Source organism: Pithys albifrons, chromosome Z, assembly GCF_047495875.1.
Source record: "Pithys albifrons albifrons isolate INPA30051 chromosome Z, PitAlb_v1, whole genome shotgun sequence".
In the NCBI taxonomy this organism is placed as follows: domain Eukaryota; kingdom Metazoa; phylum Chordata; class Aves; order Passeriformes; family Thamnophilidae; genus Pithys; species Pithys albifrons.
Window position 1 is genome coordinate 37,920,486 of NC_092497.1, and position 22,997 is coordinate 37,943,482.

General features: G+C 42.5%; 1 protein-coding gene across 4 annotated transcripts in view; it reads left to right on the forward strand.

Annotated features, from left to right (window-relative positions):
• Positions 1–6,596: 6,596 nt before the first annotated feature.
• The window catches only part of SNCAIP (synuclein alpha interacting protein), an 89,599-nt gene continuing 73,198 nt past the window's right edge, over positions 6,597–22,997 (forward strand). For 2 of the 4 annotated variants that reach the window (XM_071581105.1, XM_071581101.1), the window contains exon 1: positions 6,597–6,647. The gene's annotated coding sequence lies outside the window, so the exon portion shown is untranslated. The other 2 variants (XM_071581104.1, XM_071581103.1) reach the window with 2 other exon arrangements.

The window sequence follows — 22,997 nt, forward strand, 5'->3', positions numbered from 1 at the left end:
TTTTCTAAGGGGTGATAGACTACAGATCAGTTTTCTTCTCATGTGATCCAGCCATACACTGTGCAATTCTGACAGAAATATCAGCCTCAGCTTCATCAAGTAGGAATACTGAGGTTCAACAAGCCACTAAATGATCCTGGAGAGATGTACTAGAAAAATAATGGACAACACATTTTTGAATAACTTTATTGCATTGGGATTAGGGTTATCAATGAGGTTTTTTCATATTTCATCCAGGTTTTGTACCTGCACGCTCAGCAAGAAGAGAGCTAGCATTGTGTGGTTTTATTTTAGACAAAAAATAATGATGGGGGCATATAACTGGCAGTAAAAATCTATCCTGAAATTCTTAGAAGAATTGAAATTATATATCATGATTTAGGGTTTTTTAGAGTCATAATCTAATCAGCACTTCTTATTTAAACAATATTTTCAGCAATAAGTTCAGAAGTAGAAATATAAAAAGGGTTATAAGTTCTAATTGAAATACTATCATATATAACACACACAAAGACACTTGGCAAGCTTTTATCTTAAAATCTGTATTTACATATCACTGGTATTTGTAGACTCTAAATTAAAATAAGATTTTTCTGGTTTTAGTTTTTCATCAACGCTGTTTGTCAAGCAGGCCACATTCCTATATGACATTGTGGTCTGGAGATAACCTGCATTCCTTTCAAACTATTTAATCGCGCACAGCTGACCAACATTCCTGTCTAAAACCGCCTAATCAAATGCATTACAAATACTCTAAATGGTTACTTAATCTCCATATATGTAGAAGTGTGAAACATGTGGTGTCTAAATATGCCCTTTCAAAAAAGTGAATGATATAAAAGTGGAAGACCTGTCCAAAGTATATCTTCCCCTCCTCCTCTGTATACACAGACATTTTTAAGGTGGTTATGATAGTATTGCTTCACATAGTGTTGCACATAAACATTAGAATCCATCACTGTAATTCATACTCACGCTTGTTTTGTACACATATTAAAAATGTAATTTAAGGAGAAAGAAACATAACAGCTTTCCATTTTTGGGCAAGTATGTTAAAAAGCTGCAAATTATTTGAAAATGCATGGTGCTGAAGAACCCAGACAACTCAAGTAACATATCATGGGGGACTGTATGTCCTTTCATCTCCAAGTTCCTAGGTTCAGATGACAAGCTTCTCAACATTGTTACAGTCCGATGACTGTGTATGAGAATTAAGAAAAATAAGCTGTTGTTTTGTTTTGTGTTATGCCTATTAGCCACATTTTGAATAGCAAATTCACTAGAAATCACCAGAAAAAACAGAGACCCACTGAGCTGGAGACTAAACTGTTTTCCTCATTTCCAGAGATACTCGTCCAGAGCAGTGCTACATGCTGTCTGATGTAGCACTTGTGCTACTGCTGAGTATGCTCTATGTGTTCTGCGGGCAGTAGTTTTCCAAAATGCCAAACTCACAAAAATTCACTTAAATTTCCTATATGCATCTCTCAGGCTTTTTTCAGTCTCGCTCATCAGAGAAAATGAAATCTAAGATGTACTTTCATCATCATCATGGCTAGGCTTCGCGAACAAAGATTTGAGAAGGGCACTACCCACACTTGCTGCAAGCGTGCTGGTGGCTAAAAAGGCCGATACAGGATAGGCAGGTCCGGTCACAAAAGGCACAGCGGAACGTCTCCCTAGGTGACACTGGCAAGGAACGGTTCTTTCTGCGTTGTCTTTTCTCCTCAAGACTGACTGTCCGTGCATTCTCAAAGGAAGCAGCAGCGTCGTGAATGGTGTGTCTCCATGAATCCCGATTGGAGGCCAGAGTGGACCACTGGTGGCAGTCAATATGGCCAAGGCTGAGGTGTTGTTTCAAGGAGTCCTTGTATCTCTTCTTTGGGGCTCCTCTCTTGCGGCAGCCGGTGGCGAGTTCCCCATAGAGCACAATCTTCGGAAGGCGGTGATCCTCCATCCTGGAGACCTGCCCTGTCCAGTGCAGCTGAGTTCTCATCAGCATGGCCTCGATACTGCTGACCCCTGCCTGTTCAAGAACAGACACATTGGTCACGTAATCAGACCAGTGGATGTTTAGGATTGAACGGAGACAGCGCTGATGGAAGCATTCGAGAAGCCGCAGGTGGTGGCGGTAGATGACCCAGGATTCAGACCCATATAAAAGAGTAGACAGTACAATGGCTCTGTAGACACTAATCTTTGTACTTTTCTTCAGGTGTTTATTGGACCAGACTCTTCTATGGAGTTTTCCGAAGGCTTTGTATGCCTTTGCCAGCCTGTTGTCTATCTCTTTGTCCATCTTACCGTCTGAGGAAATGATACTTCCCAGATAGGTGAACTGCTGGACTGACTTAAGCTCTGAATTGCCTATGGTGACGTGAGGATGATGGAAGACTTCTTGAGGTGCAGGTTGGTAGAGAACTTCTGTCTTCTTCAGACTAACTTCCAGCCCAAAAAGCTCAGCAGCCTCTGCAAAGCAGGATGTTAAGCGCTGCAGAGCTGCTTCTGTGTGAGCAACGAGGGCGGCATCACCAGCAAAAAGCAGCTCACGGACAAGGTGATTCAGGGTCTTGGTGTGGGCCTTCAGTCGCCTTAGGTTGAATAGGCTTCCATCGGTATGATATCGGATGTAGATGCCGTTTTCTTCATCGAGGTCTGCTGTGGCTCTTTGGAGCATCATGCTGAAGAAGATTGTGAATAGAGTTGGTGCAAGAACGCAACCTTGTTTCACACCATTGGTTACTGGAAAGGGCTCTGTCTTGGTTTGAGATAAGCAACTGCCAATCCCCCCAAGCACAGAGAGAAAAGCCTCCCTCCTAACACCAGGGAAAGGGAGGAAAAGAGAGGGGAAAAATAAAAACACTTCAAACTGCATTTATACTAAATCTACATATATTTTTCACAGAAAGAGACAATTAGAAGAGAGTACAAATATACACTCACACAAGTCTGCAACAACAAGTTCCCCACCTCAACTTCTTAACGAACACACAAATTCTACTGTCCTAACTACACATTACTTAAGAAGAAGCTTATTCCCCAGGGAGACAAACCCAAGCAGAAAGGAGAGACCCAGAACAAAACATTTTACTTTCCTGAGGTACCCTGTGAGCCAGTGGTGGGCCCGGTCCTCTCCATCCCCCCTGGGACAGCATCGTGCGTCCTCCCAAGAGGAGGGCTGAGAAGCGACTGCCTTAACCACTCCCACACTGGTTCCTACTTCCCTGGAGATGATGTCATAATGTGGTATGGAATACAAAATTACTGGCTAGAAGAGGTCAGCTGTTAGCTCAGCCCAGCTCAAGTCAGCTGACAGCTTCGGCCTAGTCCGAACTCCAGAGCCCAAATTTAGGCCCACCTAGGTGAACCCATAACAGGCTCAGAGAGTGCATCGCCATATCTGACTTGTCCACGCTGATCCTCATGTAGCAGGATGATCATTTTGAGGAACTTGGGGGGACATCCTAAACGTTCCAAGATTTGCCACAGGCCTTTTCTGCTCACAGTGTCGAAAGCTTTGGTGAGGTCAACGAAGGTTACATAGAGACCTTTGTTCTGTTCCCTACACTTCTCTTGCAGTTTTCTGAGAACAAACACCATGTCTGTGGTGCTCCTATTGGCTCTGAAACCACACTGGCTTTCTATCAGCGGATTAAAAATAGCCCACCGATACGGTGGAGAGGTTTCCGCTTCCAGGAGCCAGGCTAGGAAAGCCACAAGCAGGGCTGCCTAGGATCAGGCCCCTTAGAAGTGAAGGTCGGCTCCTCCCACCCCCAGCCCGGCGACCGTCCCGAACGGAACAAGCCCACACTTGCCAGGAGTCCACGAGGAAAAGCCAAGTTTATTGCCGCGCGCTAGCTTTTGAGGAGAGCATGGGAATTCCCCGGATGTAGGCGGGGAAGAGAACGGAGACGGGGCGGAGAAACGCACTTCATTGGGTACATGCAAACGAAGGGAAGGAGGGAGGGGAGGAGCGGCAAAAGGACCAATGGGAGAATGAGATGGGCGGGGAAAGTCTACCGTAGGGCTTCCGGCACTCCGAGGCAGGGACAGCCCCCGCCCGGGCTCCAGCGGTGCCTCGTGGGCGGCCCAGCCGGCAACCGCCTCCATGGCCGGGTTGGGCCTCAAACCGAGACAACCTGGAAGCTGTCTCTCACTGTGGCTGTTTGAAGATTGCTGACTTGGAGCCTCCTCCTTGGAATGCTGCCTCTCTTAGGTTTGGGCTTGAAGTGGAGGTTAAGTTTGCAACGCACAAGGCGATGGTCTGTTTGACATTCTGCACTCGGCATCACTTGAGTATGACGGACATCACTGACATGTCTCTGTTGTACTAAGATATAGTCAATGAGGTGCCAGTGCTTGGATCGAGAATGCATCCAGGTTGTCTTCAGGCTGTCTTTCTGTTGAAAGATAGTGTTGGTAATGGTGAACTGCCGTTCTGTGCAAAACTCTAGCAGAAGGTGTCCATCGTTGTTGCAGTTTCCAACGCCATGCTTGCCCAGGACTCCTTTCCAGGCTTCAGAATTCTTACCTACTCTGGTTGAAGTCACCAAGGATTATGATCTTATCATCTGCAGGAACATTTGGGGTGAGGCAGCGCAGGTTGGTGTAGAATTTGTCTTTTTCCGCTGGGTCAGCTTGGAGAGTTGGGGCATATACGCTAAAAAGAACAATATGTTGCTTGTTGTGTAGAGGGAGGCGTAAGGACATAATGCGATTGGAATGACCTGTTGGCAGATTTTCAAGTTTGGAGGCAATGGAGTTTTTAATCATGAAGCCAACTCCTGAAAGGTGTCTTTTGGTTTTGGGTTTGCCTGACCAGTAGAGTGTGTAGCCAGGACCATGTTCTTTAAGGCTGCCTTCCTCATGAAGACAAACTTCACTGAGAGCAGCAATGTTGATGTTGAGCCATGACAGTTCGTGGGCAATTAGAGCAGAACGACGCTCAGGACATCCACTATCCCCAGTATCAAGCATGGTTCTGATGTTCCAACATGCGAGTGTAAGCTTGAGCACACCTTTGCAGCAGGTGTATGCCTTTGAAATCTCTTTGTTTTTGTTTGACCACACGGACGATGCCAGTTGGCCGTGGTTATCCAACCGGGTGCGGAGATGAGCTTTGTTTAGGCCACCTTTGCTAGGCCCTTCTCTGTGTGGAGCAAGCAGTGCTGTCCCTAGAAAAGGCTGCTTGGTCATTCAGGATGCTGCCACAAGAGACTGTCATCTCCGGGGTCAAGTCTCGAATGACCAATATCCTGAACCGCCTGTATGCAGGGTTGGGTCTGCGGCTTCCAGCTGCTTCCTATCACCTGCCGTTTTCAACCCTCACCTGTCGCTACAGGGCTTTGCAATGTGGGTGAATCCTTCAAACCTGCACAATGGATTTTTTAGGTGAGGCACAGCATGCGCAGAACTGGTCCCACCCTTTACTCCTAAGGTTCATCTGCCACGGCCTAGAGAGCTCAGACGGTGACAGTGAATACCTCAGGATGTAGGTTTGGTTAGAGTATCCTTCTCTTAGATGGATGGCCTTACAGGGCTAAGCGAGCTCCACCTGCCCGGGTTTGGGGTTGGAGTTGTCCTTCTCCTAGGACGGTTGCCAGACGGCTAGCGAGCTCATCCTGCTCGTGGACACACTTTGTCTGACCCTTCAGCTGAGACCTGTCTGGCATGGGAGACCCTACCGGCGGCACAAACCACCTCCAGCATAGCTCTCAACCTCATGAGGACACGCAAGCTTCTCCCCCGCGACAAGGGGGTGTCCCCGGAGAAGAAGATGTACTTTATTTGAAAGGAAACCCAGCAAAAGAGGTTAAATCAGAAAGAGGAAAACCAGTCAAAGGTTCGCTTTTCTGCTTTCCTCCTGCTGCCATCAATGTTCTTGTGACAGGATGTTACTCGGGCTAACCTGTTTGCAGGATTCCTTTCTTCGTGCAGCCCTTGCACCGTCGGAGGGACGGCGGGTAGGTTTCCGCCCGGCTCCCCGAACAATGCGGGGTGCGGGAGCACCCTTGGCAGCTCCGCGGGCTGTGGGAGGAAACGCAGGTTTCTCGCCAAGGAAGGTGGGACCAGCTCGATGGGAAGGTGTTAGTGCGCGCTACCGCCTGCATCCTCACGAGCCAGAGAGAAGCAGAGAGGCTTTCCAGGTTTTATAGCAGATCAAAATAAAATATATACAAGAAGCCGCCCCCAAACCCACCAACTTTTACTTTAAACAGATGTGAGCGGACTGAACTTGGCATTTTCAGGTTCGAGCTCGGCATTCTCGCATTTGTATCACAGCACGGTGCCACGCGCCCGGCGTTTCCCAGGACGGCGCAGTGCCCTCGGACGCCGCGGGCATCGCTCCACTGCGCGTGGGGCGCTCGCCTGGGGCTCCCGTCGGGACAGGAGCGCTGCTCCCACTTCCCGGCGCCTCCGCCGGGGCCGCCCCGGGAGCGTGGGGGTCCCGCAGCCCCCGCCCCCAGTCACGTGGCAGAGCCCCCCGCATTGTGACGCAGCCGGTCCGGGCGGGGCCACCTCCCCTTCCCTTTCTCCTCCTCCTCCTCGTCCTCGTCCTCCTCCTCCTCTTCCTCCTCCTCCTCCTCGTCCTCCTTCTCCTCCTCCTGCCATAGAGCAGCCGCGGCCGAGCGGAGCGCAGGGCTGAGGTGAGACGAGGGCAGCGGGGCGGACGGGGGGCTTTGTTGCCGCCGACAGCGCCTTTCCCCGAAGCGGTGGGAGGGGACGCGGAGTCGAGCCCGGGGAGCCCTGCGGGGGTGCGTGTGTTGCTGGAGGTGCTTCCCCCGCCGGGGGGCGCGGGAGCGGCGCTGCGGAGGCGGCGGGAGCAGTGGTGGCGGGGCGAGCCCCGGCCCCGACTAGCCCGCGCCGGGGAAGTGCTTTCTGCATGAAATCAGGGCTGAACACTGGGGGTTTTGCCGGGGCTGAGCACATACGTGATGTCAGCCCAGTCAAGAGTGGCCGCGAAGCCCTCATAGCGCGGTGTAAGCTGCTGACACTGGGACCCGACGCAGATCTTGCTGCTGCTGTGCTCGAAGCCGGGCGCTCGGGCGGTGACCCAGCCGTCAGCACGCTCCTGTACCTCCGGGCAAGCCGAAATCTGGAAGACAATCAGTTAGGAGTTGCATGTTTGTAACTGGGGGGAAACAAATGCCAGGTTATCTGGCAGAAAAGCTGTGCCAAGGCTTATAATTGCGTGAGCCCAAGATCATGTTTTTGCACCATAGAGATCAAACCTTTTTGATGCTCTTATCAGTGAGCGGTTTTGTGTGAGCAAATGGCAGTGAGCGATTTTGTGTGAGCAACGAGCTCGAGGATCAGGTCCTGCTGGTACTGGATACAAACCAGCTCCTAAATACTCTCAGTCTTCATTGTCAGTGTTATCACCTGATGGTACTTTCAATGGTTGGCTTAAAGCCACATCTCTGACAGAGTAACTAATCAGTCACAACTACTTTTCTGAAAGTACCACCACCCGAAAACCTACCAAAAATCAGCTAGTTCCTGCGCGTCCATGGAAAATCTTGGATGCATGGCCTCATTTTACACCTCAGCAATCCAACACCAAAAGGTAACTGAAAAAAAGTTTTTAAAAAATTATTCTGAAGCAAATCACCTGGCTGTTGAACCCTTTTGTGTCATTTAAATGACTGAAGAACGGTATACAACCATAGCATTGGAAAATCAAAGTCACTTTATGTCTTGTGGCACTGATCCTGCAGTAAGGGTTTATGTTGAAAAATGTGCATGTATTTAAACCTTGTGCAGTGTGCTGTAGCAGACTTTCATAGTATCCTGTCCTTACTGAATTTAGGAGTTATATTTACTGCATGTACTTGCTATCAGCCATAAAAAGGACGACTTACTGCCTTACTACCATCCATAAACATGAACTTCTTCAGCCTAACATCTTCTGTAACTGCCTTATGGGTGAGGTCATGCCTGGTGGACTTGGTAAGCCACTTCTCTCTTTGTACAGCTAAGCCTGCAAGTATGCCTGGTTCTATACTGGAGTCATATTTTGAAGATTTTGCTGGAAACCTAGTTCTGAGAGCAGTTTTTGAGAGTTAAGATACAGTGAGAAGTTCAAACCCAGTGAGAAGCACTTTTCTTGTGAGCAAAACAGTTAGAATTTGACCTGTACACTTCTCAAGAAGGCACTTGCCTCATCACTATAGTAATTATGGAAAATGGTAACTTTTCCGGTGTTGGGCCCATGCGTCGTGTGAAAAGGCTTCCTTTGTGAGCTGTTGTGTGCCTATTTTCTGCATGTTTTCAGATGTCACTTATGAGAGTCATTTATGGAAATTCACTGTTCCACTGAACTCAGTCACTGACACTACCCTAAACCTGTGATTTTTCAAGTCTATGTGATTTCTGGTCTGTGTCATTGATTCAACATGCTGCAGAAAGCATGTGGCTTGTAGCTTCTTGAAGAAGTGGGTACAATAGAATTACGTCAGAATTACATCAGAGGACTGGCCCAGTGACTCTACAAATCTGGAGAGCCTGTTAAAAAACCTCCTTTTTTTTGGAGGGAGGAGTCCAGCATGGGCTACTCAAAACTCTTTTAAGTGTATTTTGGCATAAGGACATGGACAGTGTTTCAGGCTCTATAGAAGTTGTATAGTAAAAGTTCTATAGAAGATAGTAAATTATATTAGATAGAAGCTGCTCCTCTTCATATTTTTTCTCTAATGACAGCAACATGACAAGTAAATATGTCATGAGTTCTTTGGTGCCAGCTTCTGAGTTTGCAAAGAGCTGCATGTAAAAAGAAGTAGACTTCTTGGGCAAGGTGACTGTGATACCTTTGGAGATTCTGTCCCTTCATGGAATACTGCGAATAAGTGATAAATCTTTTTGTATTTCATGAATGTGAAACTGTGATCCCAAATATTATGTATTTTGTAACCATTTTTTGTTCAGACATCAACAAAGCTTGAAAAACTAGTAAGTGCCTGTATCTACACCCAGAGCAGCTTTGTACTACTTGTACAGTTGTCTGATTAGAACCAGGAAGGGGAAAGTGTTACAGTCCTGCTGGGGCCACTGTAGTTTCTGTGCTCTAAAATGAAGACATGCATGTACTGCTGTCTCCATGTGTGACAAGATGCCAACAAGAAAGGAGGAGCACACAGCCAGAGGCAGCCTGGTGAGGATTAGTCACCTGTCACGGACAGCAACACAAAAGCTGGTTGGTAATAGTGCAGTGGTGTTGGTACTTCTGACATTGTTTGGTGTCATGTGTGCATGGAACTGTGATGCTGCACCTCGCAAACACAAAGGCCAAAATTTCCAGCAGCCTTTGTGGGATGCAGCAAGTAACTTCCCTCATCTGGCCCTTCAGTGTTTCAGCTGACTAGATGAGGTGTGCAGCACAGCTTGTCTGTCTGTGATTACCTACATGAAGCTCCAGAAGCAATCCATGAATCATAAACAAGAAGGGGAAGAGAAGGGAATGATTACCCTTTTTATTTCAGTTTTACTAGGATAAACCTACATGTCTCTCAGGTTACAGTTAAAGGTAAAATGTCAGTAGAGAATATTCTCAGCTATTTTTATGCAGCCACGACAATTAATGCCAAGTAAAATGAAAGTTTGTATTTTTCAGGTGAAAATCCTTGTGAATAATCCATTTGCCAATGCTTTACTGTGTGTTGCTTAGAAAATACAGGAATTTTGTACAGTTGAAGTGTATATGTTCATTGTCAAGATTAAAAATATGTTAGAAAATTTGAAAAGTATAGGATTTTGGAAGGGCAAATAGTAGTTTTTCTCAACTGTTCTCAGGATAGGGCCAAAACTAAACTAAACTAAAGGAAATAGTGCTTAGATAATTGGCAAGAAGACCTGGAGTAGCGTTGTGTTTGGCAGATCTGTCCATTTCTCAAAGAAGATAGAGAAGACAGGTTTACATGGAGCAGGTGCTTGTAAACACAGGGGAATTTCTCTTTAAATGCTAATGTGCCTCCACAATAGATTTATATGCACAGTGGAACCATTGGAAACAAGAAAATAGAACATATGCATTAGATACTTCATTGATTTAAGAACCTAAGAGAGTTCTAAACTGTGGGGACATTAATTAATTAATTATTGTGGTAGAAGTATCATCTTCCACTTATCCCTCTAATGTGGAACTGTGATTTCATCTTCTAAGATAAAGCTCCAAGTGATTCAGAGGTCTGAAGATCCTACTTATCAAAGGGAAGTACAATTCAGCCACCATAGTTCAGCAGGCAGGGCAATCCTCCATTACATGTATTTTCTTGTATGTTAAGGAGTGTTTGCAAAAGCTTGTTTTGAATATTAATGTGGCTGATTTGCACTTTATAAAGAATTATTGAGCGATACTTGAAAATGTATTTTTCCTTGTTAAAGCATAGCATTAGGTTTGTAAGGTTTGCTGTGAGCATTTCCTTTTCAGTTCCATTTCCTCCTCAGTTCTTGTTTGCAGTCAAACTGCAGGCATTATTTTTGTTTATACCAGAGAAAAAAGCATTGTCTTACTTATCTTTGAAACTCAATACAGTGTATTACATGACCTCTCCTTATACATAAATCATGTCCCCCTTCCCTCTTCTGCTTTATTGTTACTGTACCAGTCTGGAACTTTCCATTTAAACTGAAATTGTAATCAGGAACTTAGCACTTCCCTTCAACCCCCCTATTTTAGCCAACTTGTTTACATTTTTGAGTAAAAATCAGGCTGTGCTACATAGCCTTCTTGGAACAGGCTGCCCAGAGAGGTTGTGAAGTCTCCTTCTGAGATTCAAAACCAGTCTGGACATCATGCTGTGCAATCTGCTCTGTGAGAACCTGCTTTATCAAGAGGATTGGATTTGATGATCTCCAAATGTCCCTTCCAACTCCAGCTATTCTGCGATTCTGTGATGTGTGTGACAGAGACGTGCACATGAGTGTGATCCGAAGCTATACTGTGCTGCTGGTTATCCATCCATTTAGTTCTTATGCAGAATCTGCCCATATTGACGGGCCTTTAACTGTCCAGACTAACAACATATAACTGCTACCATGCTTATATGTGCATGTACGTACTTTGTGTTCTCTTTTACTGGAATACAGCTGTAAATATTCTGCCTTTTATATGTTACACTGTCGGTTCCAGTTGAGTCATAGTAGTAAATTTATGAAGAGCCCAGGAGTTGCTTTTGAATTGGCTCAAGATTTTAAATATTGATGATAGCCGTTGAATATTTCTAAAAGCTGTCTCCAAGATGGTTTTAAATGCAAACAAAATACACCGAACAAAATGAAGCAAAATATATCTGGAAAATACAGTGCACAGAGAAGCAGAAGAGTGCTAGTAAGGTAAATAAGCTATGTCACATTCCCTGATCCACACTTTTACTGTGCTACTAAGTGTACTCACTTCTCCTCTTTTTGCATGCAGCGATCTCAGGGCATGTGTCCAAATTATGTTAATGTCTGAGATATTGTCATTTTGCAAACTCATATGCTGAACACTCAGTAAAGCACAATATTTGTGCCTGTTGATAGGACACGGCAGAAACTTACCTTGAGTTACAGACTGGAATCACCAGAAAATAGAGTTATACTTACTTCATTAATTACTTGCTTTCATTAACATTGAAACTCTGACAGGCTCGGTGCTGTGACCACTTCCCTGGGTGAAGAATCTTTTTTTAATATCCAACCTAAACCTTCCTAGACACAAGTTTATGCAGTTCCCTTTCGTCCTGTCACTGGTCATCAGAGAGAAGAGATCAGTGCCTGCTCCTCCTCTTCCCTTCACAAGGAAGTTGTAGACTACAATGAAGTCTCCCCTCAGTCTTTTCTCCAGGTTGAACAGACCAAATGACCTTAGTCACTCCTCATATGGCTTCCCCTCTATGCCCTTCACTAGCTCCCTAACCCTCCATTGGACACCTTTTAATAACTTTAGATCCTTCTTATATTGCAAATTCATGTACCCAAAATGGCACACAGGACTTGAGGTGAGGCTGCACCAGTGCAGAGCAGACTGGCTGGCAATGCTGTGCCTGATGCACCTCAGGACATGGGGTGTTGTTCTTTCATTGTGAAGAACTGAGAGTAGTGCTCATGTAGGCATCAAACTGACATTTTTAAGATAAAGGAAGTCTTCCTTGCCGCACCCCAGGAGAGAGTTGATCCTTTTGACTGCTGGGGCACACTGCTGACTCAATCAACTTGCCATCAACCAGAACCCTCAGGTCCTGTTCCACAGGGCCTCTCATTCCTTCTCCAGCCTCTTGTTCCTCAGTTTGTCCCAACATTAGGGGTTGCCCTGTCCCAGGTACAGAATCCAACTATTGCCCTTGTTGAACTTTATCTGGCTGGTGATTGCCCAGCCCTCTAATTTGTCAAGGTGTCTCTACAGGATGTCTCTTCTAAGGGGTCAGCAGCTCCTCCCAGTTTAGTGGAAATTGCCAGGACAGCACTGCCTGGTGACTGGAGGTTTTGCAGTGATTGAATGCTGAGGTCCAAACAGCTAACTGCAGCACAGCTCTGCATGTGGTTAGGGTTTCCACAGAGAGACAGGCAACAGTACAGGATTTTTGTACCTGCACCCAGAACTCTCTGTATTTCACTAGCTTGCTTCTTCCCATGGTAAATTACCATTTGTAATCCATGCTGCTGTAATCTGATTCCTACCAGAGCTTTAATTGACTGAGTCAACACTATCTTGTGTGTCTTTATACTCTCCTGGTAAGGCAGCTAAGCATGCTGAATAACTGCATTCCTTTTTAACTTGTCTTCTGGTTGTGATTTAGCAAAATGCACACACAAAATCTCCCCAGAGTGAATCATTCATGATGCAGTTAGTTTAAAAACTTACATAGATCCCTTTGTTCACTTAATGTACAAATAGTAGTAAGCTGTCCTTGAGAGGATGTAGAGTCTGTAGTAGTCTGTAGCTAGTAGAGGATGTAGTGTAGCAGCTGCGCAGCAAACCACTGTTTGAGGAGAGGGGGTCCTGGATTCAAAGGACTTTATCAGCTCCTGTGTTCTGCCCCTGGTAGTAGCAATAATGGATAAAGGAATTGTTGGTATCTTGATGTTCTTGTGAAATGACTATCCTTGAACCAGTAGGACTGAGGGGACACCTCATCTCAGTCTAGGGCATTCTTGTGAGAGAAGAGATGGGGCAGGCACTGATCTTTTCTCTGTAGTGACCAGTGACAGGACCCAAGGGAATGGCCTGAAGTTGTGTTAGAAGATGTTTAGGCTGGATGTTAGAAAGATTCTTTACCTAGAGGATGGCTGGGTGCTGAACAGGCTCCCCAGAGCAGTGATCACAGCACCAAGCCTGACTGAATTCAAGTATATGGACAGTGCTCTCAGTCACATGGTGTGACTCTTGTGGATGATGCAGGGCCAGGACTTGAACTTGATGAACTTTGTGGGTCCCTTCCAACTCGACATATTCTGTGATTTTTATAACTAATACAGCTGCTTCAGTTGGGGCTTCAGAGTCTGACATTAATCCTGTATGAAGAGAAATAAGTACTGTTCCGAGGCCTGTAGAGTGTAACAGTGTCTCTTCCTCAGACAGTAAAGCTGGATGAGTTGATGCACTTGAAGATTCAGGTTAGCGTGGCCTGACTCTGCAAATCCCCACAGGAGAGGCCAACCAACATGTGTTACAGTGTCCTTCAGGAGTACAAGGGAAGCAGGTTGTGTAGAGGACAAAATTAGAACAGCTAATAGAATTTAGCAAAATGGACACTCTGCAGCATGTGTTCCTCATCAGGTCCCATATGCTTTACAGTATACTTCTAGGCTTTAGTATTTGCAAATGCAGTTTTTAGATGAACATATCTACAGTAGCTCTATTTCTGAATGTGTCTACACTGCAGTTGAGTAGTGTGATTGCAGGACATGCAGACTGCTCAGTAATAGCTTTGATCTATATGTGATATGAAGACATGCCAACCTAGACTTAAGAGTCTTCTGGACAAATGGTTAAACCATACTGAAGTCTACTTTCATCTGTCTACACTGCTATTTTTAACTGTGCTCTCTAGATTTGCACTATCGTAGATACTCCTACACATGCTGACATAAATTTACACCTGCTTGCCCACTGCTTCTCCGCAACGTTTTTGGTGGATGTTCTGCATCTGGGCTCGTGTCCCTTTTTCTTTGTACTGAGACAGTCTACTTTTATCTACCACTGAGTTTAATTGGCTGCTTCACTATTTAATTCCCCTCTGTAAGGAATTATAGAAAGGGCAATGGAGTGTAGGAGAGAATTCTGGCAATTTTCCACTCCAAAAATTAACTTTAGAGTCCCTATCCCAAATTTGGTTGTTAAGCTCAACCCTAAAGAACCTTCAGACCCAGGCCACACATTTTTGCAAGAGGTAAAATTCAAATGAGAGACCAGGCTTAAGAAGCAATGTTATAAAGTGAGCATTTTAAAATGTTCTTCATCAAAGCATTGAATCTAGAGCAGTTATGGGGAAGGAGGGAGGAAGTGAAATTACATGACAAATATCAGCAATAATAGTAAGGTCACTATAATGTAGAAAACATAGTCCAACTCTGCTAAAAAGGACTCAAAAGTACTTTTAATAAAAGTAACATGTATGGGTTTTGAATATTTCAAAGAAGATTCCTGCACTGCTGAGGATTTCTCATTGGTTTGGGTTGTGGAGTTTTTTTGTTGGTTTGTTTGTTTCATTGGTTGGTTGTCGGTTTTCTTTTTTCCTTTTTTTTTTTTGTTAAATTTGTATAATAAGAGTTACTTTTGGCTTGTCATTCAGATTAATCATTAAGTTACTCCACGTGCTTGTCAATGAAGTGTGCTTCTAATTAAGGTACCATATTGTATTAGTAAACTTTGACAAGTAGACTTGCACATCAGATCTTAGAATTTTTTTAATTCAGAAATAGACTTTGCTTTCCTCATTAAAAACCAACAAAACAACCAACTATAAACCATGCAGAAAACTGCAAAATGGATCTGTATCTAAGGATATATTCTGAAAATATCTGTTGAGTATCCAATTCTCTTACTGTTCAATTTTCCTGCTATTTAACAAAGACAAGGGCGAAAACATGGTTTGAAAATTGAAGTTAGGATGTAAAAGGATTCATTAATGTAAATTTTTTCATTGCACAAAAATACTTCACATGTGAGCAAATACTGTCAAAGGGGAATACAAAGTAGACTAACAAGGCATATATTACTGTGCCATGAGACATGGTGTAGAGGATTCCGGTGAAGCTGAGCTGTTTAGCCTGGTGGAATGCTGCGACTTACTTGCCTGCCAAGAAAACACTTTGTTTCTAGATAAATGCTTAAACTGAAATAAGTAAAATATTCTCTTATCTTTTTGTAAACAGTTCTTTAAAAGAAGTACTTCTTATGCCTGTCCTTGACACCTTTCTGAGGCAAAAACCTGTCTTGGGTCACTGGTTGTTGTACAAGAATGCAGTCTAAGCCTGGTTCTAGCATCACATGGTCTTGAATAAATGAGTCAACTCTTTTAACCTGTAACATGAACGGAAAATATAATAGAGAACCACAAATTGTCAATAGGAACATCATTTTGCAATGTGGAGATCTAACAGTGCCTAATATTTTTGTTGTAAAAAAGATTCATCCTTTTTATGGAACACCTTTCAAGTATGAGGCTCAGTGTATCTCTCCTGTGATGTACATAGTCCTCCTCAGACCTCTCAGTAATCCTTCATACTGCTGGGGATCATTATGTAGTCCCACAGGGCTGTTCTCTACACAGATAATTCCTTGTGTGCTGGTGGCAGAGAACTCTGTCTTCTGGTTGAAGCTCCTTGGAAAAAAGACAAAACCAAAACCAAACTGCATGAATAGTATGAATAGCTAACAGATTTGTGATGGTTACAAATTCAGGTGTTTACACATTAAAACCTGTGACAACCACTTCATGTTGTTCTTGCTCATCTCCTTTTTGGCAGGTTGCATGCCAGTCAAGGATGTTAAATAGATATCCTTGGCTTATTTGCTATTGGAGCTGAAAGAGACAGAGAAAACAGGGTGAAGAAACAACCAACACAGAATTGTGTGGGTTTAAAGGACCCTTAAATATCATCTAGTTCCAGCTCCCCTGCCATGGACAGGGAGACCTGCTACTAGACCAGGTTGCTCAAATCCCCATCCAGCCTGACCTTGAACACTTCCAGGGATGGGACATCCACCAGTTCTCTGGACATCCTGTTCCAGTGCCTCACCACCCTCACAGTAAAGAACTTCCTAATATTCAGTCAAAACCTGCTGTCTTTCAGTTTAAAACCATTGCCCCTTGCTTTATCTCTATAAACCTTTATTTAAAGAAAGTCCCTCTCCAGCTTTCTTTCAGGCCTTTGTCAGGTACTGGAAGGCCACAATGAGGTCTCTCTAGAGCCTTAGCTTCTCCAAGCTGAACAATCCCAATTCTCTTATGAGACATGCTCCATTCCTCTAGTCATCTTTGTGGTCCTCTTCTGGACTCGATCTGACAGGTCAATGTCTTTCTATAATGAGGACCCCAGAGCTGGATGCAGCACTTCAGGTGAGTTCTCACCAGAGCAGGTTAGAGGGGCAGAATCACCTCCCTTGATCTGCTGCCCATTCTGCTTTTAATGTAGCACAGGATACAACTGGCTTTGGGAGCTCGGAGCACACACTGCAGGGTCATGTCCACTGTCTCATCCATCAGCAATCCCAAGTCCTTCATGAGGTTGCTCCCAATTCATTTGCCCCTCAATCTGTATTGATACCAGGGTTTGCCCCATCTCAGGTGCAGCGTCTTGCACTTAGTCTTGTTGAACCTCTTAAGGTTCCCATGGACCCACTTCTTGAGCTTGTCCAGGTCCCTCTGGATGGCATCCCATCCTTCAGGTGTGTCAACAGCAGCGCTCAGCTTGGTGTCATCTGCAGCATTGCTGAGGGTGCAGTCAATCACTTCCTCTGTGTCATTAATGAAGATATTACATAACAGCGTGGACCCCTGAAGGACACCACTTGTCACTGGCAGACACTGAGACACCAAGTCATTGATCACTATCATCTGGATTTGATTATCAAAACAATTCCCATTTTTCAGACTGTCTATCCATATCTCTCCAATTCAGAGAAAAGGATGTTGTGGGGGACCATGAAGTCCAAATAAATTACATTCTCAGCCCTCCCCTTGTCCACCTATGGAATCACTCAATCATAGAAGCCATAGAAGTTGGTTAAGTAGGGCTTGCCTTTGGTGAGGCATTGCTGGCTGTCTCAAATCACCTCCCCATGTCTTCCATGTCCCTTAGAAGTGCTTCCTGGAGGATCTGTTCCATGATCTTCCCAGGCATGGTGTTGCAGCTGACAGGTCTGGAGACTGGCTTGGCAAGTACTATACAGAGGACTTGGTTATGCAAAACATGGACATGGGGAAAATACTGAATGCATTTTTTCTTTAAAAAAAAGTAGCTTAGAAAGATGTATTGGGATGATATACTCATTAAATTAATTCCATATTTTTCTATGATCAGTGGCACTACAGAAGTATGGTGAATAAGGGTTTTGCAAGGAATTAAGGAGAGAAACCAAAGCCAGAGTTTGTGTCACAGAACTGCAGTATCAAATAATATGATTTAATTTAAATGATTGTACTGAGAGCAAATAGTTTTTAAGTATCACTGCCCCAATGCTACTGCCCCCAGTGCTGCTGCCATTGATTCAGTAGGAGAAAAAGAAACCTCATTTTATGATTTTAAATATGAGTGCCATGAGTCACATCTGCCTTTTTAAAGGCATTGACACAGAGTTCCTAATCTCCCCCAAGCCAATGCATGGTTTGGAAAGGTTGAACTTGGCTATGCTTGATTTCATCCTGACATAAGTGCTGGAACCTACATTACCAGTTGTAGTTGCCATAAGCCCTCTGCTGCTGTGTCTTACTTTGGGGCCAAGTATCTGGTTCCTTGTGGATGCTGTTACTAGGGAGTGTTATTTTTGGATTTCTAAATAAGAACTAGGCTACCAAAAGAAGGCATATTTTTTATTTCTGTAGTTCATGAACTCACAACAGCCCAGCAGATGTTTAACATTTGTTACCTTGCCAAAAGACTAGAAGTTGTGAATGCTTTTATGGCACAGTACTTTTCAAATTGTACCTGGAGTAAACGGTTGTTAAAATATTATGCATATTTTTGTGTATCACTTTCTTCTCAAGGTGCTTAGGAATCATATGCAACCATTAATTTCCTTCATGTTCAGCTAAATTCTTGTAAAAATGCACATCTCTAAGACTTGCTTAAGTAAATATGAGGGCAGTGTGTATGCTCACACACACTTTCTTTTGTAGTGTTTCTTTCTTTGGTGAAGTTTTATGTTACTTTGGAGTGCTTTTTAGATGACACATGGGCTTAGGACTTTTAGCCCACATTTAGAATATAGGGATTGTATTTTCATTTTTCTCTGTATTTACAATACAGGATGAGTAATGGTTGTTGTATTGACAAATTGCTTATGGTATGTTATGAGGCATGACAGGGAATGTAGAAATGAAAAGCAAAACACTCTTAGATTCAAATAGTTAATTCCTTTCTTTGGCAATGTTACTGAATAGCTGCATAAGGCTCTGTGTTTTCTTGCCTTACATTAGCAGTGTAATTGTTGTGAAAAGTTACCTCAGGAGTCTGGTCAGCTGATCTCCCCATCATCATTTAGCAATTGACTTCTGAATTAAAAGGAATAAACACTGTTTTTGTTGTGGACTGCACTGTATTTCAGTCACTGATATTATTTGAAATAATGAAGTGAGCTGGAAATAATCTCGACTTGAAATAATACAGCATTTTATGTCTCAGTGTTCCAAGTGACCATGACTTGATCCATGTAAGTCTTTGGTTCAGTCTCAAATCTAGGTTTAATGGAGGATGTACAGAAATGTTGAATAGCACTTGTACATGATTGATTCAGTTCTGCACTGTAAATTATTTGATGTCTTGGTATTAAAAACAGATGAAAACCTATAGCTTTAGTATTATGTATGCAGAGAAGATGGATATATACTCATACATTCTTTCTATACTTGTGATTGTTGAATCTCTATACTATATTAAAATGTATTATTCATTTCTGGCAACAATCATGAGTAAATGAAAAATAATATGCTCAATCATTTGAAAAATGCATATTCACAACTTGTTTATATTCATCTCAAAGTTCAGACTGCAGATGTGTAACCATTCATTTTACTGTTCTCAGTGATGTGTGTAAGCCTCCTGAAGATTCACATTTATGAACTTCCTGCATTGCCATTGGTATTAAAAGTAGAACAGATAGGCAACATGAAACAAAATTTACTTCTGTCATAGAATTTACTGATTAAAAAGTAGCTATAAAAAATCAACACAACCTGATTTTGTTAGTTCAGCTGCTATATTTCACTAGTAAAGTAATAAATTCAATTTGCAATGGACTTTTCCTAGTAATTGCAAACATTGTAGGTACATTTTCTCCAGGGAGTCACACTTCGGAGTAGCAGTGGCTTTTTTTCCTAAAATTTTGCAGGAAGTAGAGAAAAAAAATGAGTGTCTTTTAAGATTAGTTTGCTAGGAAAGCTTTTCTGGTCAGATTTCACACTTCTAAAGTGATTGAAGAACCAAATTGTTAATTCCTGATGTTTGTGCTCAATCATAACTTTTCATGGAAAATTATGTCATACACAATCTCCTGATCTGTATGTGAATGTATTATTTTAACCTGGATTTGGTGTTAGCATTGAATTACCCGTACTCAAAACAAATGTAGTTGAAGACTTCTTTGGCTAGTTCTGCATAAGAAAATATTTTTAAAGCTCAGAGCAAGTACAATGAGCTAGTTACTAGCTGAACAATTTAAACTTGAGCCTTTGTATAATCACTGCTACAAAATATATCAATGGCAGGTTTCCCACTGTTGTGCATGTTCTGTTTTGCTACTGATTGTTCCAGTCTCTGGTCTAATTGAATGTTATGCCTTGCTTGGTAGGATATGTAATTTTTTTCCCTTTGGTTCAGTTGGTTATGCTTTGTTTTAGTGCATTCATTGATATTATATCTTTCATGTTTTTTCCCCATTTAATAAGCAAAGGAAAAAGCCCTTTCATAGACCTTCTTAACAGAACTGCCCTTTTACATGTTGCCAAGATGTTGCAATTTCAGAGGTTGTGTTGATTATGGGGATCGTACGATGTGATTAATTATAAGTTCCAAAAGAAAATATTGCTGTATCAATTCATTGCAGTAGTTTTGGCTTTTGAAGCAGTTTGGAATCCAAACAATAATTTAAAAAAGGGTATTTTTTTCTGTCTTTATTAATTTTTTAAAACATATTAAGACTGATGGCTGTGAGGGTGGGGGAAAGCAAAAACCATTTTTTAACTTCAGGTCTAGTATAATAGAATGTTCGCTAAGTGTATTTTAGATCTGCAACTGCAACATGAAAAGTGCAAGTTTCATCAGGACCATCAGAAACAAATATTCTTTTCTCATAAATGGCGTGGTTTAAACCAATCAGGATGCTTGAAAAATTGTGGCTCTTGGAAAATCTTTTTAAAATATTTTCAGATTACCATTTTTCTAGAGATGGGCCTGCAGGATGACAACATAATAACATGCTTTGAGGGAAATTGCTTCCATGAAATTGAAAAAGTGAAAAAATCACCAATGCTAGTATTTACATAATTCTGCAGAGTGAAGGAAGTAATTATCTTTCTTGCTTTGAAAACTAAATTTAATGTACATGAAAAAAGAGATAGTAATCATTTTTTGTATCTTTCACTCAAACCCTGTGGAGTACTGTTATGTCATTCATTGGTGAAAATGGGAGGATAATCAATACTTGCTCTTTTCTAGATTCAAAGGGAGCTTTTCAGATATCTGAATTGAAAGGTACGCATGTCACAGCTTCTGGGGGTTAAAGTAGCTTCACCTGAGTTCACTTTTGGAGACTGGCTGATGTGGCAACTCTGGATTTCAGGTGGGTAGGTGAATATTAGTTACATTAACGGTAAGTTCTGTCTAGTTGTTCAGTATAAATCTACATTTTAGATTCCGTAGTAGATTAGGTAGATATTCCATAGGATTGCTTATTATATTCAGTCCTGGTTTCTATATACACCAGTATGCAACAGCATTTTCTGTCCTGTTGAGACTGTCAGCTGATTCTGAAAGGTCTTACTTAGACCTGACTTTCCTTAAAGGAAGATCCATTTTCCATAGCACTAAAGGATTAATCATTCCATGCTTAAAAGGTCCTGCGAGATTTTTAAAGAATTTGTACAAGCATTAACTAACTTGCAGGCAGCTGGAAAGTTGAGTCATCTTACAGGGAAGAATGTAGCTTCCTAGTATTTTGGTGATGGGCTCTTTGAATCTGTGAGTTAAAGGAGGGATTAATGTCTTTACGATTTACAGTTCCACAGTTGTGCCTAATCTCTTGTCAGAAGCTCTTCCATAAGCCACTTAGTAGTTTCTTTGTGTGACTCTCCAGCACTTTATGGCCCTAAATGTATTTCTGCAAATCCTCAAAGGAAGGTACTACTACAAAATTTAGTTGCTCTTCAGCACTTGAGACAGTGTTGAATCTTTGAGTATTTGAGCAGCTGAAGTGGGTGAAATTCTTCATAAATGTTCAGAACTTTGAGAATTTCACTATGACGGCTGGAGACTCTGCCATATCCAGGATTTTAAGCAGATTTGGAATTCATTTGCCCTAGTTATTAAGGCTTCTCTAAGCTCATTATTGTGTTTAAGGCAGTAAGTTGCAAAAATTTATGTGTCTGAATAAATGCCTGTTCAGGGGAGGATCTGTGCAAGAGTTTATGTGATGTTTTACTATGATATTGCAACTATTCATAAGAAAGAACTGATGGTGATGACTTAAGGGACATTCATATTTTACATGAGCCTGAATCACCAGCTCACAGAGGACTCTGACAGCTGCAGACAATACACTCTCTTCTCTGCTCAGACAGGGTTCTTCTTTAAATTGTAAGTCATCTCTTATCTCCTAAGAGCATTTGTGAGAGTTACAGCTGACTACTGAGTAGCAAAAGTATACTTTTTGGAAGACAGATTTGCTAGGTAGCAAGCAACCTAAGATTGTATTCATCAGTAGCAGCTAAGTGCTGAACTGACACAGCAGTCCAAAGTTCCTTTTCAGAGTATATGGCTGTGTTAAATATCAGGGAATAATCTGTATAATTGAAACACCATATGAGCATCCTGGACCATATAAGGTTCACAATTTTGACAGTATTCCAAAATTCAGCTGCTGGGATTGGTAACAATTTCTGCTGTGTGGAGGAATATACAAACCAGGAAATCCTTGTTCCTCCTTGCTCATCAGATGTAATGTCCCTTTACCTTGTAACAAGTCAATGGAAAATACTTGATCTTGTTTAAAAGGAATAATCTCGTAAACAGTTGCAACTGGTGCTGATTTGCTCTGAGTACTATTAAAGCTGTCTTCTCTTCCTGAAACTCGGACAGATGCTTACTGGGGTGTTGTTGCTTGTTTCAGTGTATGTGTGTGTGAAAAAGAGATAGTAAAAGAACTACTCCTTTGTTGGAAAAGTGGAATAACAGTCTTAAAATGCTGCTTAGCCAACTGCATTTATTCCCAGTGAAGTGACTACACTTGTACCTTGGTCACATGCCAAGACTGATGACTTGCTTTATAGATACAGAAAATTATGTTAATAAAACTACATATTATAGTGTTACTATCCACAACCACAAGCTTTCCTATTACAATATTGTTTATTTAAAAACTAAACATTATAACATGGATACTAAGTTGCTTGCTCAGATTTTAAGCCAAATCTAGCCAGTTGGTGTTTCTGCTTACTTGTCTGTTGTGGACTACTGCATACTGGCTTGTGATGCTAAGATGCTGTCTGCCAAATGTTCGCAGTTTTGGTTGGTTTTGGGGGGTTTTTTGCCCTCAATAACTAGATCTGTTCCCAGTTTCTAATTTTATTCTTTTACACCTT